The sequence below is a fragment of the Artibeus jamaicensis genome, unplaced genomic scaffold, assembly GCF_021234435.1.
Source record: "Artibeus jamaicensis isolate MK-2021 breed Jamaican fruit bat unplaced genomic scaffold, CSHL_Jam_final scaffold_1964, whole genome shotgun sequence".
Taxonomy (NCBI): Eukaryota; Metazoa; Chordata; class Mammalia; order Chiroptera; family Phyllostomidae; genus Artibeus; species Artibeus jamaicensis.
Window position 1 is genome coordinate 24,236,688 of NW_026522030.1, and position 3,788 is coordinate 24,240,475.

The following is a 3,788-nucleotide window of genomic DNA, read 5'->3' on the forward strand; positions in this document are numbered from 1 at the left end:
AGGCAGTGAATCCTGTGTGTTAAAGGCTCTGAGAAGTCCTTGAGTAAAGAAATCTAATTGAGCTTTTTTTTTTCTTTTAAAGATTCCTTAAGGTCCCAGGAGTTGGTTCTGAGGAAATGCCCTTGGAGAATGCTTCTCTATAGCCGGGATGTCATGAGCTTCCACAGAGCAAAACATGCCTGTGACTGAAAATTCACTTGACTTTGTGGAGCTCTTGAGATTTGGTGGGCAAAACCCGAATGCAGGCATGACAGAGACCAGGCACCAGCTCACCACCATGAAGGGGTTTTAGACACCAGATTTCAGTCCATTATGGTGTTAGAGAGTCATGGAGACATTTACATGAGACCGTCTATTTCAATCCAAATTGAACGGTGTATAATAGGCACTCAGAAAAGAGAGATAATGTTATATTTTAATATTATCTCCTCTTGCAGGTAGAAAAAGTAGTGAGTAAAAATAAATCAGGAGCTCTGCTCACAAGCAGAAGAAGCCTTCTGTGCCTGATTCGTCCATCCTGTCCTCCCCACCCTACTCGAACTAGCTCGGTCTACCTACAGCAGACAGCTCCATAGTGACAACTGGGCGCACGAGGAGCGGAACAGTGCATCAAATAACTCCTCACTGAAGACCAAACAAACACTAGAGCCTTTCATTGTTCCCTTATTCCTTGTCCCCCCTGCCTGTAAGCTGGGGTGTTTCGCCCTCCTAACTCTAAGGACAGCCCATCAGTTGATGAACTACTTCCTGTGGTTGAGAAGGTGGAGGAGGGGGAGAGAGGAACGCCGCCCTTTCATTTTGGAAAAGGTCTTGTGAGGTTACATTTCCAATGCACCCCTGGAAGAGGAAGCTGCCTGCCAGCCGGGAGGCCCAGAGCCCACTCTCCAACTCACCAATCAAAAGGACTGAGACACTTGCGATTTAAAGGACTAGCCTTTCATTGCAGGCCAATTTCTAAGCCTCTTCTATTGGGCTTACACACCAGATCCCTGCGGGGTTTGCCTTTGTCCCTGAGTTTGCTAGGGTTCTGGAAAGACAGCTCTTGTGCAATGTAATAAGCCCATGATCTAGGACAGAGGTGGGCAAACTTTTCCTGTGAAGGGCCAGAGAGTAAATAGTTCAGGCTTTGCAGTCCAAATTATCTCTGTTGCAACCACTCAACTCTGCCCTTATAGCGAGAAAGCAGCCATAGATACTATGTAAGCATGGTTGAGCACCAGGAAAGCTTCATTTATAGATGCTGAAATCTGAATCTTATATAATTTTCCTGTGCTACAAAATTTTCTTCTTTCCCTCACTCTACCCCCAATCATTTAAAACTATGAAACCCACTCTTAGCTCATGTACCATACAAAAACTCGTGGTGGGTTGAATTTCATTCATGGCTGCCATTGGCTGAGCCCTGATCTAGAAGATCCTGGAATATTCAGGATGAGGGATTTTGGACAAGCCTCTTAGCATCTGGGAACATAAGTAAGAGCATGTACCAACCAGCAATGGGATGAAATGAGATAATGTCTGTGAAATTGCTCTAATAACTGTGAGGTGCTTTATATAATTAGCATTAATATTACCAAGCCTTCGAGCAGAAATGTTGATTCCAATATAAAAAGACATGTAAATTGTCCAGGGAGCATTTAAAGGAAGAGAATTTCAACCTCTACGGGGAAAATATAGCTCAAATGATCTTTCCCAAGTGTTTTGTATTTTGAACCAAAAAAAAAAAAAAAACCCAAAACCAAAATGTGACCTGTGGTTTTAGATTTTGGAGAGTTTTTTGCTACCAGTTATATTATTTTAAAAGTCATAAAAATCAACCACAAACTATCTGATTTCTCAAGTTTTTATTTATTGCCATTTAATTAATTGCACAGTTGGTTGAAGTTTTCTTCCAGTTTCTTCCTTTTCTGTGGTTTTCCCCTTTGCTAGCAGCACCTGAAACAGGGCAATAGCCCTTCATGTCAGTGATAACAGGAGCAAATGCAAAGCTTCCAGGACATGAAATATCTCCCAGCCTCATGCTGACAGATGTTCTGGGGCCTGCAGGTAGGAGAAAATAAATAGAAAAGGGAGTCCCTATTTTCTAAGCCTTACGTCCCCCTAGCAATCTTCCAGAGGGTGGAGTGAGCCTGTGGTCTGCTTCAAAGAAAGGGCCTTTCCAAGTGACCACCGAGACATGGGAGCCTGGATTCCAAATGCAGGTTCCCAGGGAGCATACACAGGCCATGGCTTCACCAGGAGAGCAACAACCCTGATGAAATGGAGGGATGAAATGCATGCAACACGCAGAGAGGAAGGACAAAGCCAGGGAGGAAGAAAGGGGAGGCTAAAGCAATGTGGTTGTGTTTCATTTTTATTTTATTTTATAAAAGTGAGAAATGTATAAATTGATAGCATGGACGTGGCTGTCAGGTAAGTAGGCACATGCTGTTATAAGAAACAACCCAAATCACAGTGATTTAATAGCATTTCTTACACGGGCATCATCCACTGTAGGTCTGCTGACTCGCCAGGATAACTCACTTTGATGTGGAGATAGAGCGACCCAGGCTTCTTCAATTCCATGTCTCCTGATGCATCCGCTGGCTCTGTGATCCCCTCAGAAGGGGAGGAGATAGCTGGGAATTCACATGGGTTCTCCCTGGCCTCACACTGGTACTCACACTCCCAGTCCATGTGGCCCCACGTATCTGCAAACGGGCTGAGTAACAAGTATTTCTGAATCATAGATTTAAATTCACCCTTTTATATAGAAATCAAATTCTTCCTTATGTGATCTCATTCTGCACTAAGTCCTCCCAAACTCCTCCAATTTCCCTCCAAAGTGCAGAGAGCTCAGTAAGCCAAATGTTGTTCCACCCCCGTGGCCTTTCCACCACTTTACATTGCTTTTTTGCCCACATTGTTATAATGCCCAGCATGACTCTTGCAAAAGACCTAACCCTACTTGGTCAAATGCCCACTGTGTTCTTGCCTCACCTCACTTCTTTAGTTGCAAAAATACAAAATATTCTATAGTCTCCTTTTCTTCTTTTGTTTGTCTCCCAGCAAGGCACACTGAGGTACACCTTTCCCTGATTTGCAAATGTAACTCCTATTTTTTCTACTCACCAGACTTGGTATTTTTCCCTCCCCCCATTTATTCCCTCACTGGCCCTCCCTGAAATTTGCCTCTGCTCCCTCAGCATGGGACCACCTAGCTTGTCGTTACCAGTCTAGGCCTCAAGTTTCTTCATCTGTACAATGGAAGGTTGGAGTGAGCTGCGTCCTTCCAGTTCTGATGTGCTCACAGTGCTCACAAAACCTTCTCTGTCTCTGTGGCATCCTCCTTAGCAAGATGTTACCCCTTTATTTACGTTTTCTTTTTTAACTTTATCTTTATTGTATATTTTCCCATTATCATTTGGCTCCCTTGTACCCTCCTCCCCCCAGCAATCACCACACTATTGTCCATGTCCATGAGTGCTTTTTCCTTTTTGCTCAGTCCCTCCAACCCCTAACCTCCCCTCCCACACTAGTTCTCATCTGCTCTCCATCTATGAGTCTGTCTCTATTTTGCTGTTAGTTCAGTTTGTTCATTAGATACCACATATAAGTAAAATCATATGGTATTTGTATTTGACTGACTTATTTCATTTAACATATTGTTCTCCACATCCATCCACGCAGTAGCAAAGGGTAAAATTTTCTTCTTTTTTACTGCTGAGTACTTGTATTATCCACTCATTATTGATGGACACTTGGGCTGCTTCCACATTTTGGCGACTGTAAATAACAGTGCAATGAAC

At 43.4% G+C, this 3,788-nt stretch overlaps 1 long non-coding RNA gene across 2 annotated transcripts; it reads right to left on the bottom strand.

The window, feature by feature from the left end:
- Positions 1 to 1,829: 1,829 nt before the first annotated feature.
- Positions 1,830 to 2,700, bottom strand: LOC128625999 (uncharacterized). 2 transcript variants are annotated; one of them, XR_008389875.1, is made up of 2 exons: positions 2,524 to 2,700; positions 1,830 to 2,040 (listed from the first exon to the last, which is right to left on the bottom strand). It is a non-coding gene; the product is annotated as an uncharacterized LOC128625999 (long non-coding RNA). The 2 variants fall into 2 exon arrangements; XR_008389874.1 differs by having other exon boundaries at positions 2,477 to 2,700.
- Between the last annotated feature and the right edge of the window lie 1,088 nt (positions 2,701 to 3,788).